The sequence below is a fragment of the Delphinapterus leucas genome, chromosome 12 (assembly GCF_059928025.1).
Source record: "Delphinapterus leucas isolate spDelLeu-1000000601 "Yukka" chromosome 12, BTC_Dleu_Yukka2, whole genome shotgun sequence".
Classification (NCBI taxonomy): Eukaryota; Metazoa; Chordata; class Mammalia; order Artiodactyla; family Monodontidae; genus Delphinapterus; species Delphinapterus leucas.
Window position 1 is genome coordinate 6,987,402 of NC_143140.1, and position 14,365 is coordinate 7,001,766.

Consider the following 14,365-nt stretch of genomic DNA (forward strand, 5'->3'; position numbering starts at 1 on the left):
ATTGATTAGAGGTTAAAATCATATTTGAGAAAGATTGTTTTTCAAGTCAGTTTAATGAAAACCTAAGTCAGCATTTTGCAAATAGATATTGAAAAATAGTAGGCAGTATACCCAGATGTTGATGAACTAAGACATCTGGCAAACATTATGTTCTTGTGCTCAGTTACCACACAATAAAATTGCTACAAAATTTTATTTTTATCTTGGCTTCATAAAAAGACTTTGGAAGTACACCCTCTATTTTTATTCTCCAAAGCTATCTGGACCTGATTTTTTTGTTTGTTCTCTTTTAATTTAATGCAGGGTAATCAATAATAACATTTATTTCTAAGTAGAAATATAGATATTCAGAAATATTTTTTCTTTCTTGGCAGGTTTTTTTTTGACAAATTTGTTCATTTCATCCCATATGTCAATTGTCTTCCCCAAAACTGATATTAACATATTATTTTCTAATATTTGTATTTTTACAGGTAACTCCACTTTTTCATTCCTAATATTTTTAATTTGTGTTTTCTATTTTGTCTGTGATCAGTCTTTCTCGGGTGTAGTTACTGTAGCAATTCTTTCAAGTAAACAAATTTTGGCTTTAAAATTTTTTTCTATATCAAGAGTTGGCTTTTCTTTTCCTGTAAATGGTTAGATAGGAAATGTTTGGGGCTTCGTTGACCATACAGTCTTTATTGCAACTACTCAAATCTGCCATTTTAGCATGAAAACTATCATAAAACACATAAATGAGTAAGCATGGCTGTGTTCCAATAAAACTTTGTTAAAAAAAAAAACTTCATTGTTGTCATGAGTTCAGTAAACATTTGATAACAGAAATACCAGTGCTTCTTTGAAACATCTCTGTGCAATGTGTCACATCATCTACCTGAATTTTAGAAGTAAAAACTGGCAGGACTTGGCTTAGAGGATGATTCCAAAGTTTCTGACAATGAAAATCAGAACCTATAACTTTCTTTCTTAAAAATCTCCAATCACCACTTGCTTCTCATTTTTAATTAGAGTAAACCTACTGGCTCACTATGGTCTTTAAAACTCTACATGATCTAATTTCTTTGGACCGTGAGTCAGTCTCCCTCAATAACCGCTTTCTAACCAAACTGACATGCTCTTTATGCCTTGATACAGCCAGTTTATAGTTACTTGGCTCCTTTTGTCCTTCTGACTGACCTGTTCTTCCTTCATGTCTCTGTTTATCTGGCTTGGGTGTAATGTAAAGGCTAGGACCACTGATATACCATCAGACCATTCTCATATCTCATAAATTTGACACCTAGAGATCATTTGTAACATTCCCCTTTCTCGATTTGGCATTTTTAATTTAACTTTATTTTTTTGGTAATAATCATGGGGTGAAATAAATAATGATAGTGGCCAGAAAACAAATGTAGGCAGTGAATACTTTCTTTACTGAACTTCATATCTATAATCATGTACTAAATTAGAATTTAAAATAAATAATAAAATAATAATTTCAATATAAAAAAGAAAATAAGAAATGGATTAATGTTCTTTAGTTACAAATATACAGTTCCTGAAAAAAGAAGAAGAAAAAAAAATGAAGACAGCAGCCATGCTCATGGAAGCCAGCATCATGACCAATTACCTGTTGACTGAAACACCAGGCCTGCCTGCTTGCCCACAGATCCCTTAGCAGCTGGTCCACCCATGGCCCCTGCCACCTGGCCCACCAGAATCTCTGGCCTGGGCTGACTGTGAAGGACTTTCCCTTTCAAGGCCAATATGCAAAGACCAGAATTGGTGACTATTTCTTCAAATGTGCAAGCATCAATAAAAGGATACAAAGATCAATAGAATTAGGAAAGCATGATTCTACCAAAAGAGCAAATTACATAAAGCACCAAAGAAATGTTATTGAACTGCCTGAAAAACAAAAAATGAACAATCATCTTAAAGAAGTTCAGTCATCCATTAGATAAAAAACTAAATGAAATCAGGAAAATAATACATAAACAAATGAAAAGTTCAACAAAGATATAGAAACCATAAAAAAAAAAGAACAAAACAAATTCTGGAACTGAAGAATAAAGTGTCTGACATAAAAAATTCAACAGAAGGCTTCAAGAGCAGACTTGGTCAACCAGAAGAAAGAATCAGTGAAGTTGATGCCAGATCATTTAAAATTATCCAGTTAGAGGAAGAAAAGGAGAAAAGAATTTAAAAAATAAGGAAGACAGTCTATGGAACTTATGGGACATGATCAAGTGAACCAATATATTCATCAGATGAGTTCCAGGAGAAGAGAAAGAGAAAGGGGCAGAAGAGTTATTTAAAGTAATATTGGCTGAAATTTTCCCAAATCTATGGTGAGCAACCAGCTTCATGAAGCCCAAAGAAAAAAAACTGAGGGAACTGGTCACTAGACTTGACTTACAAGAAGTGCTAAGGGAACTTTTTCAAATTGAAACAAAAGAAAGCTAAACAGCAACAAGAAAGCATTTGAAAACTCCCTATTAAAGTAATGTACAGTCAAATTCAGAATACTCTAACATTGTAATGGTGGTGAGTAAATCCCTCTTATCCCTAGTGTAAAAGTTAAAAGACAAAAGTATTAAGAATACCTATAATCCAAAAATTTGTTAATGAATATACTATACAAAAAAGAAGTAAATTTTGACATCAATAATAAAGTGGGGGAGAAGGAGTAAAATTATTGATTTTTTGCATGTGATTATAGTTGTTACCAGCTTTATTTTAACTATTCATATAACTATAAGAAGTTTTATTCAGATTTCATGGTAACCACAAAGAAAAAACCTACAGTAGATACAAAAAAAAAAAATCATTACCAAAAAGAATCACAAAGAAGACAGTAAGAGACGAACAACAGAACTACAAATCAGACAGAAAACAACAAAATGACAATAGTAAGTCCTTTCAATTATCTGTCAATAATTACTTCAAACATAAGAGGATTAAACTCAAACAAAAGATAAAGAGTGGCTTAAAGTACTAAAAATAAATAAGATCCAACTGTATACTGTTTACCAGAAACTCAATTTAGATTAAATGACACAAATGGGCAGAAAATAAATAGATGGAAAAAGATATTCCATGTAAATGGTAATCAAAAGAGAGTAGCAATGACTGTAATAATATTAGACAAAATAAACTTTAAGTTTAAAACTCTCACCAAGAGACAAAGAAGGTCATCACATAATGATAAAAGGTCAAATCGACAAGAAGATAAAAAACACATATACATATATATATGTATGTATATATATATATATATATATATAGTTGACCCTTGAACAACATGAGTTTGAACTGTGTGGGTCCACTTATACACAGATTTTTTTCAATAAATATAGTACTTGCATTTTTATTTTTACAGATCTTTAAGTGTGTGGGAATAGTTTGTGTTTGATAAAAGATCACAATATGCAGAATCAAAAGAAATTAGAAATTGAGTCCTGATTATATCCAAACTGCTTCAGCTTCCTGGCCTTGGGTCAGTCATTTATCAACCTTTGCTTTTGAGGCAGAGATAGCAGTATGCAGATTTTCAACTGTGTGGGGGGTAGTGCCCTTAACCCCACATTGCTCAAAGGTCAATTGCACATCCAACATCAGAGCCCCTAAATATAGAAAGCAAGTACTGAAAGATCTGAATTGAGAAATACACAGTAATACACCAATAGTAGACTTCAGTACCCCACTTTCAATAATAGATCATCCAGAGAGAAAAGTCAATAAGGAAACAGCAGGCTTGAACAATACTATAGACCAAATTTACCTAATAGATGTACACAGAATATTTCACTCAACAACAGCAGAATATGCATTCTTCTCAAGAGCACACAAAACATTCTCCAGGATAAATCACATACTCGGTCACAAAACAAGTCTTAACAAATTTAATAAGACTGAAAACATTTCACATATCTTTTTCCAACCACAATGGAATGAAACTAGAAATCAAACTGGAGGAAACAGAAAAATTCAAAAATACATGAAAATTAAACAGCATACTCATGAATAACCATTGGATCAAAGAAGAAATCAAAACAGAAATAAATCTTGAGACAAATGAAAATACAATGTATCAAAACTTATGGGATACAGCAAAAGCAGTGCTAAAAGGGATTGTTTATAGTAATAAACACATACATTTAAAAAAGACTAATTTCAATAAACAATTTAACTGCACCTCAACATGTAAAGAAACTAGAAAAAGAACAATCTGAGGTCAAAGTTGGCAAAAGGGAGGAAATATTTAAAAATAGAGAAGAAATACAGGAAATAGAAAATAGAAAAACAATAGAAAAAACTGCTAAAATTGAGTTGAACTTTTGAAAACATAAAAATAATTAATAGAAACTTAGCTAGACTAACCACGTAAAAAAAGAGAAAAGACTCAAATAAATAAAATCAGAAATGAGGGCTTCCCTGGTGGCGCAGTGGTTGAGAGTGCGCCTGCCAATGCAGGGGACACGGGTTCGTGCCCCAGTCTGGGAAGATCCTACGTGCCGCAGAGCGGCTAGGCCCGTGAGCCATGGCCACTGAGCCTGCGTGTCCGGAGCCTGTGCTCCGCAACAGGAGAGGCCACAGCAGTGAGAAGCCTGCGTACTGCAAAAAAAAAAAAAATCAGAAATGAAAGAGGAGACGTTACAACAGATGTTACAGAAATTTTTAAAAGATCAAGGCAAATTATTATAAATAATTATATGCCAACACATAGGATGACCTACCAAAGACTGAATCCAGCAGAAATAAAAAGTTTAAAAAGACCAACAGCAACATAGGAGATGGAATTAGTAATCAAAAACTTCCCAACAAAGAAAAGCCCAGGATAAGATGACTTCCCAGGTGAATTCTACCAAACATTTAAAGAAGAGTGAATACCTATTCTTCTTAAACTCTTCCAAAATATAGAAAAGCAAACACTTCCAAACTCATTCTGTAAGGCCAATATCACCCTGTTACTAATGCATACCACAAGAAGACAAAACTATAGACCAATATCCCTGATACACATGTAGGCAAAAATTTTCAACAGAATACTAGCAAACGGAATTCAACACCACATAAGCATACAGGATCATACACTATAACCAAGTGGGATTTATCCCTATGGTGCAAAGATGATTCAATATACACAAAACAGTCAATGTGATATGCCACATTAACAGAATGAGGGATAAAAATCAGATAATCATCTTGACAGATTCAGAAAGGACATTTGAAAAAATTCAACACACTTTTATGATAAAAAAATTTCTCAGCAAATTAAGTATAGAAGGAACTTATCTCAACAAAATAAAGGCCATTTATAATAAGCTTACAGCTAAATTATACTCAATGGTGAGAAACTGAAGCCTTTTCCTTTAAGATCTAGAACCATAGAATTATACCCACTCTCACCACTTCTATTCAACATAGTACTAGAATAACTAGCCAGAGCAATTAGATGAGAAAAAGAAATAAAAATGTCCAAATTGGAAAGAAGTAAAATTATTTCTGTTGGCACGTGGCATGATCTTATATATAGAAAACCCTAAAGAATTCCACCAAAAAATACTGCTAGAATAAACAAATTCAGTAAAGTTGTATTATACAAAATCAATATAGAAAATCCAATTGCATTTCTATACACTAAAAGCAAACTATCTGATGAAAGAAATTCAAGTAGACACTAATAAATGGAAAGTTATTCTCTGTGCATGCATTGGAATTACCATCTAGTATAGGAATCTCACTTTTGGTTATATATCCAAAGGAACTGAAACCAGGATTTTGAAGAGATATATGAACTCCCTTGATCATTTCATCATTATTCACAATAGCCAAGATATGGAAACAATCTAAGTGCCTATATGTGGATGAATGTATAAAGAAAAGAGAGTATGTACATATGATAGAATATTAATCAGCTTTAACAAAGAAGGAAATCCTGTCATTCACAACAATGTGGATAATCTTGGAGGACATTATGCTAAATGAAATAAGCCAGAAACAGAAGGACAAGTACTACTTTATACTACTTAGATTAGGAATCTAAAATAGTCAACTCAGAAGCAGAGAGTAGAATAATTGTTCCCAGGTGCTACAGGTAGGGGTGAATGGGGAAGCATTAGTTAAAGGATACAAAGTTTCAATTATATGAATAAGTACCAGAGATTCACTGCACACTATAGAGCCTATAGTTAACAATACATATTATACACTTCAAAATTTCTCAGAGGGTAAATCTTATGTTAAATGTTCTTACCACAAAACAATGACAGTAATAATAAAGAGATCATGAGGAAACTTTTGGAGATAATGGTTTGTTTAGGTCACATATTGTGGTTATGGTTCTACAGATGAATATTTATCTCTAAACTCATCAAGTTGTATACAATGAATATGAACAGCTTTCATATATATAAATGAAACCTTAATAATGTGGTTTAAACAAATGTAATGAAGTGTTTCCAAAAGAATAACCTCCACAAAACTCAGAGAATGATTTGTACATATACTGACAGCTTTAGTGCAAATCAAATTGTTTCTTCATCTTTATGAACACTGAGCTATTATTCTTTCTTTGAAAACTACTGCTTAAGCACACTAAAATATCAGACTATAGGATGTGGGGACAGGAACTGCAACTGGCCGAAACCAAGTGGAACAGTTTCAAATTATTATGTACTGGCTCTGAAAACAAAGGTCTATGGCTGAAAGTGGTAATGTGTGGGAGAGGCTTATAACTGGGGATTCTCTAAATCAGTTTTCATGTAAATTATAATATTTATTAAGGAATAAGTAAAATGTATAAATATAACCTGCCTGTATATTACTAAAATCAACATTACTGACAACAATCATTTAGAAATTAGGACACCAAAAGTTTTTTTTGCAGGTGATAGTATTTTATCACTGACAATAATTCTGTTTAGATTTATCAGTAGTGCTGATAACAAAAAGTAGACTAGTGTTATTTGGTTTTATTATTGTTTTTACATGCAGACAATGCATCCCCTTCATTTCTGCACCCAGAGCAGTACTACTCCCATTATAGGACCTTTGCCCCATTACCTTGCCTTTATTATGCCACTGAGTAGAAGGGTGACTCAAATCCAGGCCCTATCATTTACAACAATATGACTGTAGGAGAGAGATTACTTAACTTTCTGTAAGTGGGGAAGTTTTTTCTCATAAGATTAGTGTGAGAACTAAGTTAGTACATACATACACATATATATGAATATAAATATTCATTTGAGTATTTATATACTTGAGAAGATATGTCTATTCACACATGAATATTTATATACAAATATGTTGTCTGTGGTATACACACACACACACACACACAGATAATTTGGACTGTTTTACCAAACCATACATTGTAATTCTAATTCATAATCATTCTCGTACTGATATCTTGTTTTATTTATTTTTTCTATATGAAATTATATAATTACAATATTATGTCTATACCATTATGATATATTAATCACTATATCACATATATAATTATTTTCTCTTGCTCTTTATAGGATATGCACATGAAATCAATCCTTAGCAGTCCTTATCTGTCTTTTTACCGTTTAGAATGATGTTTGACAAATAGTACAAACTCAAATATTTCTTGAATTAAACAGTGCACATATATATGTAGAGAGAGAGAGAGAGAGAAAGAGATAGCAAGAGAGAGACAGAGAATGATACAATTATATAAACACCTGGGCCAATAGCTATGCCATTTGTTGGTTAGGATTAGAAGAGGGCCAGGTTTTAGGGAAGAGTAAGAGTTTTGTTTTGAACCTGGTTTAAGTATTACTAAGGACAGGATTAAGAAGATATCAGTGATAGAGGGATAAAACTAGACATGAGTGCTGACACATTATTTAAAGAGAAAGAAATTTTAAGGAAATAAGACATCAACTGTGCAACAAGATGATGAGAATTCTAGTTAGAAAACTTTCCATTTTGTTTAGCAACATGGAGATGTTAGCAACAGTAGTGATGATGGATTTGTAAGGGTGGAAGCCAGCTGAGAAACGGTAAAAGAGTAACTGATAGATTAGGAAGTAGAAGTTGTTTGTAGAAAACATTTTCGAGAATAGTAATAGAGAGCCAATCAATATGGCCATGGCTGGAGGAAGATTTTTTATAATGATGCTTTTAATAAAAAAGAGCTACACTGGCCAGTAAGGTAGAAACTGTTCACGGTGCCTGTTGAGAACTGGAAAATGTCCAAATTGAGATGTGCCATAAATGTAAAACACATACCAGATTTTGCAGACTTGGTAAGAAGAAAATAAAGTAGATTGTTTCTTACACATATCTTCAGTGCATATCAAGGTGATAATATTTTTAATATGTTGAATTAAATAAAATATATTATGAAAATTAGTTTTTCATGTTTGTTTTTACTTTTTAATGTAGTTATATATGTGGCTTGCATGATATCTCTATTGGACAGGGCTGATGTATAATATATTTGAATGCCTAACTCAGTTGAAGGAGAAAGAAGAAAGGAAGAGGAAAATATTCTCTCAAATTCTCAAGACAAAGAGAAGATGAGATTGTGAACAAGATAGACTGGATTTGTTTTTTTTTTTTTTTCGGTACGCAGGCCTCTCACTGTTGTGGCCTCTCCCGCTGCGGAGCACAGGCTCCAGACGCGCAGGCTCAGCGGCCATGGCTCACGGGTCCAGCCGTTCCGCGACATGTGGGATCTTCTCGGACCGGGGCACGAACCTGTTTCCCCTGCATCGGCAGGCGGACTCTCAACCACTGCGCCACCAGGGAAGCCCTGGATTTGATCCTTGAGAGAAGGTAGGGAATGCATATAGATACAGGAAGGCTTCTTGAATTATTGGGGGAAAGTCAAAGGTTTATGTATGCTTTCTGTGTGTGATATTTGTGCCAGTGTTTCAGTAGATTGCTTTAATGTGGTTTGGATCCAAGATGCAAGCTGTGGTGGACATATACTAGGGTGGCCCCTCGTGATTCCCATGCCTTAGTATTCACGCCTTTTATAATTTCCTTTAGGCGTGGATGGGATTTGTGACTTGCTTCTAGCTAACAGAGTATGATGACAAAGTTGAGATTTTGCCAATGTAATTAAGATCGCCAATAAATTCTATTAGAATTAATCAGATGAACACCCTTAAAAGAAGCGCTGGGACCTCCTTGAGGTGAGATATTGCCCTTGCTGGCTTGATGAAGTAGGCTGTCATGCGGAGGATGCCCACTTGCCAAAGAACTGTGGATGGCCTCTAGGAACGTTAAGCATCTTCTAAGACTTAAGAGTGGCCTCCAGCCTAGGACTAGCAGAAAGCCAATGCCCTCAGTTACACAGTCACAAGAAAATGACTCTTACCAACAACGTGAATGATCTTGGAAGTGGATTCTTCCCTAGTTGAGCCTCCAGATGAGGATGTTATCTGGCTAATAACCTGATGGTAACCTTTTGAGACCCTGAACAGAGTAGCCAGGGAAGCCATGTTTGGACTCCTGACTCACAAATACTGAGAGATAATAAATGCAGATTGTTTAAAATCACCAAGTTGGTGCTCATGTGTAACACAGCAACAGAAAAATAATAAAAAGACTTTTTCAATTAAACAGTTTGAATGGTGCACATCAGAGTTCTACAGACCTGAGTTCTAGTCTGACATGTAGTGTTTAAATATTTTTTAATCTATGCACTTCCCTGTTGTAGATCACTTTCTTCTTCTGCAAAACAAAAACAAAACACTCTGGCCTAAATTAACTCTTTATGATTATCTCCAAATCAAACATTCTATTATTGTTCAATTGGTAAATATTCAGAGAATGATTCTCAATGGTCATTTTCTACAACTTTCAGAGCCATATTAAAACTTGGCACTTAAACTTTTCTGCAACTTTATACCATCCACAGACATTGGCAACAGACATATAATGTACAAAACAGTGTGCACCAAAAGAATAAATATATAATTAATATGATAAAAATGTCATACAAATCCATTATTTAATTTGTATTTGGAAGTTTGCCAACAATAACTTCTGAAGATCTTTTTGGAAAGAAAAATCTACTGGTGTTTTATATTAATCTTAGATTTTTAAGTGCTTAAAAGCTTGAGTTTTCTTTAAAGTAAATAATACCTAACCATGAAAATGGAATATTATAGTAGGCATACAATAACATTTTCAATACAAGAAACAACTATTTGTGCCTTTCTAAAATTACCCAGCCAAACCTGTATCACCTGGTAAAAATTAAAAACTGCTTCTCAGCCCTAGAAGTTGAGTCTGATTATGAAGAGACTCAGCTACTTTCTTCCCTTCTTATAAATGTGTCAAATTACAGATGAGTTTACATTTTAATAGCAAACTTAATGGGAGGGTCTTAGACTAAAATGTACACACACACTTCATAAAAGCAACTGGCAGATTTTGAAAATGAATGATGGTAAATAGTAAACTCAAGATAGCAAGTATCTTGCAGGGTGGTACCGAGCCCTATATTTATTCCTGTCAGAGTTAATATTTCCATTGATGATCTATAAAAATAAGTAAAACATCCCACTAACCATATTTTCACGTGAAATTACATTGATGGAACGCATGGAGGGAAGAGAAACTGTGCAAAACAAATAGACTGTGACAAGATCATAGCAAACCCCTCTAGTTGTTGACAGTGTAAAACTTCAATCTAAGAGTTCTTCACACAAATCAGAGTAGAAATGAATGCCAATGGGGTCAGTGATGATTTCATTGTTTGGAGCTGAAAAACGGAAAGGCATGTGAGAAAGAAGTATTGGAATGTGTCAAAAAATGATTCATTATTGCACAAAAATTTAACACAAATATATTCAGGAAGAAATAGAAAGGAAACACAACAGTATGTTTTCTAACTTGAAAATGAACTGTAAAATTTGAAACAGTAGATCTGCAGAAATTAAATGGCCTAACATATGAATTTGTTTGGGTGGGAAAAAGAACCATGAGGCCTGAATTAGTCACAAAATCACTCCTTATGTCATCTGGTATATATAAACTAAAATAACAACATCATTTTTACATTGTGAATGAGGAACTGTTTCTGATAAGTGTAAAGCACATTTGGCACAAAGTTGGATTCTTCTGGAGATAGGGTCTTTCTTGTGTTTATTCCTATACTTGAAAGCAAACATTGTACTTTCTTTTTCTTTGGGAAGTTAATATTTGTGATACATAGTTTCTTCTATCCTTCCCAGGTATTTATAAAATAAAATTATACAACAGCATTTGCCCTCTTTCCAACAACATTATTCTATGAAACAATAACTTTCCAGGTACCATTCATGAATGAACGGTTGCCTTCAGGAATTAGAAAAAGAGATACTTGGAATGAGGTGAACTCCATATTTTCCCAGCTATGCTTCCTAGGATAAGTAGCTAAATTTCTCTGAACTTCTGTTTCCACAACAAGAAAATGGAAATACTGATATATAATTCAGTGTGTGAAGAGACTCAAATAAGTTAATTTTATCTGCAAAAGTACTGAATGCATATAAATGATATGTATATAAAATGTTATGTCAACTACATTTCATCCTATCCAGGCAAAAAAATACATAAAGTGCTAGCCATAGATGGCTGGGCTGACAATTACTATCTCTATATCCAATGCATTTCCTTTTTTCATAACCTGCTTCCATCTGCCTTCTATTGATTGTGTGAGCAAGTTGATTGTTTCCTCATACTCTCCCCTGCTCTTCCTCCATGCATCTAAAAGTTGTAGAACAACATGAGAGCCAAGAAAGCAGTTATAGAATTTCCCCCTTGAGCAAAGGTTTTTAAAGTTAAAATCTTAAAAATTGAAAGCAAATTAAAATCATAAAGATGAAAACATAAAACATCAATGACATCACATTCTTTCTTTAGACTTACTGTAGAAACACACAATCCAAACTTTCCTGTTTTGCAATAATCATCAAAATTGGAATTCAAAACAGGACATGTGAAGCAAGTTTTGTGAAACTATTATGTATTATTTCTATCACATCATCATATCAAACTTCTGTCAAAGTTTCTGATCATAGGTACAAGAAGAGATGGGGGGAAGGGAGATAAATGTTCTACTTCTTTTCTCCTACCCTTTAAGATTTAAATCACTTTAAGGTAAAGCAATAAAAGTTGTCTAAAGTGGCTTATACACAGTGATGAAACCAGACTACTTCTAATATATCCATGCATTTGAATCTTTTGCAGAGGGTTCATTAATCTTATATCTCTCTCATCTTTCTTATAATAGTATTTTTGACTAATATCTGTTCATGATTTACTCACTAACTGAACGTAGACATTGACACCTTGAGACAAACAACCCTAGGCTGGTTGATTTAGTTACTTATTTGACAATTATTTAATATTCCTAAACAGTTGTTCGCTTGTTAACAAAATGAAGATATTAATAGCTTTCAGTTCTAGATAAACCCTAAGCCAATTAAAGGTACAGGGTCTGATGAGGGGCATTGGAAAAAACCATTTTCATAGCTTTTTCTATTTAACTACATCAAATAAACCAATATAGCTAAATAGAAACTGATCAAATAAACCTATAAAATCTAACCTTCAAAACAATGACTTATTTATTAGGAAGCAGTAGATGATGGGAGAGTACTGAGCCCCAGTCTTAACACTGGGCAGAATGGCCTACTGGTTGAGTGATAGTGTGACACCTAACTTCATTCCTTATCTTCCAACAAATAGGCATTAAAAATAAGTGGTCCCAAGGTAACCAAGCCATAGTCCAAGCAAAAGCACTGAACTTATCACCCGACACATTATTCGTAAAGGAATACATCTCCTCTAAGAGAATATGTTCACAGTTTGAGATTATCTAATAAGAGAAAAGTGGAAATTAGGAGATATTGGAAAATCATACATATTTTTTGCCTTGTCCACTGTTTTTCTTTCCTTGTAGAATCCAATGTTATTCTGAATATCTATTAAATAATTAGGTATTTTTATAAGGGTTGAACAACAACAACAAAAACCTCACTTGAAAATGAGAATAAAATTTTTGTTATCATGTAAAGATAGCCATACTAGTAATATAAAGAGCAGGAACCAATAAGAAACTATTTATAAGGTAGTACAACCTTGAGCACTGGCACTTTGGCTTTTCATTATTTTCCTAAGGTGACCCACTTGGACCAACCTTAATTAAGAATTGTACCCTCATAAAATAGATATTACCTTGATTACTATGCATGGAATGTCAATACTCATACTCCCACTTGCTATTTGTAAAGGGATAATAATCAAAACATATTTATTCTGAAGCTATAAAGCAGCATAAAGCTGGAATGCATGGTAAGGTCATTTTGTCTATTTTCTTTTTTTATATGATTGCAATTAAAATAAATGACTAAAACTCTCCGTTTGAAAAACTTTAGAGCATATTTTTCACCTTTTTAAAGCAATGTCAAAACAACACCACAGGAAAAAAAATGTGAGCTTAAAGACATTTTTATGGTATGTGTGTTATAATTTGACTCATTTTTTCCCATTGTTCTTAAAAAGAAGTTTTAATAATCTTCCAAAATTATTTTCCATTTTTAATACCCCCAAGTCCTACATATGCCATGTGAAAGAATTTCAATCTAAAATGGAACCAGAGAATATAAAATGGAAAATCTTCTACACGTGCCCTCAGGAAAACAAAACTTAAGAACTGAGGTACTGATTTCCCGTAAATGTCTGATTTACAGAAAGCTGATAGTATTGGAATGTTCTTAAATGATAGGAAGTTGGTCAGGGAACCTTGGGAAATTTTGCTTATGGTTTCCAGAGGCATGAACAAGAAATGACTCTGGGTGAGTTGGTCTCATAAATTAAGCTGAACTGAGCTTTGTTTGTGGACTGGGCTGGTTTTGTCTCCTCAGAAATTTTCAGAAATGGTCTCCATTTGTTTTTTTATTTTAGCAGACTCTAACTGAACTCTCACTTCTTTATTTTCCCTGTCCATAAATACAGCATATCCCAAATCCTCAACGACTCATCTGCAGCTTGCTACAGTTTATATGTTCTGAACTGCAATTCTTCTGCTAATCCTAAATGGAACTCAGCTTTTTGACAATTTTGAGCTTGCCTCATTTTATCTTTTTCTTTAGGTAGACATTCCTTGGCACTGGAAGTGGGATCCAAAGGAGATGACCCCCCAAAGGACAAGGACCCTCGGAACTGTGTGAAGTACGCGCACAAAAGCCCTTGAGCTCATTGCTTCTGTGAGTTATTGTCTACTTTTTGCTTGGTGATTCTCCTCTCAGATTCTGGTCTCCCCCCATTCGGTTGAGCTTTCTGACTTTGTTAAGGGTCTGTTTAAAGGTTTTATCCTTTTTGGTGAGTCCTTGTTTGTTTT

General features: G+C 33.7%; 1 long non-coding RNA gene across 1 annotated transcript in view; it reads left to right on the forward strand.

Annotated features, from left to right (window-relative positions):
- The window catches only part of LOC149747825 (uncharacterized), a 200,202-nt gene that overhangs the window by 162,284 nt on the left and 23,553 nt on the right, over nt 1-14,365 (forward strand). Inside the window, exon 2 of the long non-coding RNA XR_016395113.1 lies at nt 8,600-14,231. This is a non-coding gene — a long non-coding RNA (uncharacterized LOC149747825). The remainder of the gene's footprint in view (nt 1-8,599; nt 14,232-14,365) is intronic.